Consider the following 787-nt stretch of genomic DNA (forward strand, 5'->3'; position numbering starts at 1 on the left):
CGGCCGGCGCGCAGTAGCAAACTCTTCCGATAGATGAAAAGGCTTTGTGAGCAAAGAAAATAAAAATAAAAAGGGGGAAAAAATATGCTCAGCTACATAAAATATAAATTTTTAGAAAAATAATGTGAATTTAAAAATAAAAATTTTGAAGAAAATTATTGTTAAAATAAATAATAATATAAAAAATAAATTCGATAATATTATTCTATTCCATAATCAACTAAAATGTTTTAAACTATTCATTCTTTAAAAATTTCACTTAAAACAAAATCTCTTTTTTAAAGATAGAGAAAATTCACACAAAAGATTCTATTTGATAAGTATAATAATTTAAATAAGCATAAAAAAATAATATTAACAGAAAAGGAGAAAGAGGTTAAGTCTTTATGAACTTAAGTGCTTAGGTTTGTTGAGAAAACTTAAAAAATTAAAGGAATTAGATATTTAGAGTGTAAATTGCTTTATTTTTTTCAAGATCTCTTTTCTTACTTCTCTTTTTATAACCTTTAAATCACATATGGAAAAACTTCACACAACTATTTTGCTTAAATTCAGTCAAATCAATTCTCCTTCACTCGATTGAAACATAAATTATAGAAGCCTTACCTTATAATTGCTAGTTTTCTCAACACTTTCAGTTCGCTCAACATAATTCAACCAAGTCAAATGAATAAGATTGGGAGCTTATATGTCAATAAATAGGATCTCTAATCGACTCAAATATACTTTAGTTGAGTCATATTTAGATCAATTGATTTAACTCGATCGACTATGATAATAAATTTAT

Source organism: Curcuma longa, chromosome 7, assembly GCF_044706935.1.
Source record: "Curcuma longa cultivar G26 ecotype Majalengka, Jawa Barat chromosome 7, ITB_CL_G26_1.1, whole genome shotgun sequence".
Lineage (NCBI taxonomy): Eukaryota > Viridiplantae > Streptophyta > Magnoliopsida > Zingiberales > Zingiberaceae > Curcuma > Curcuma longa.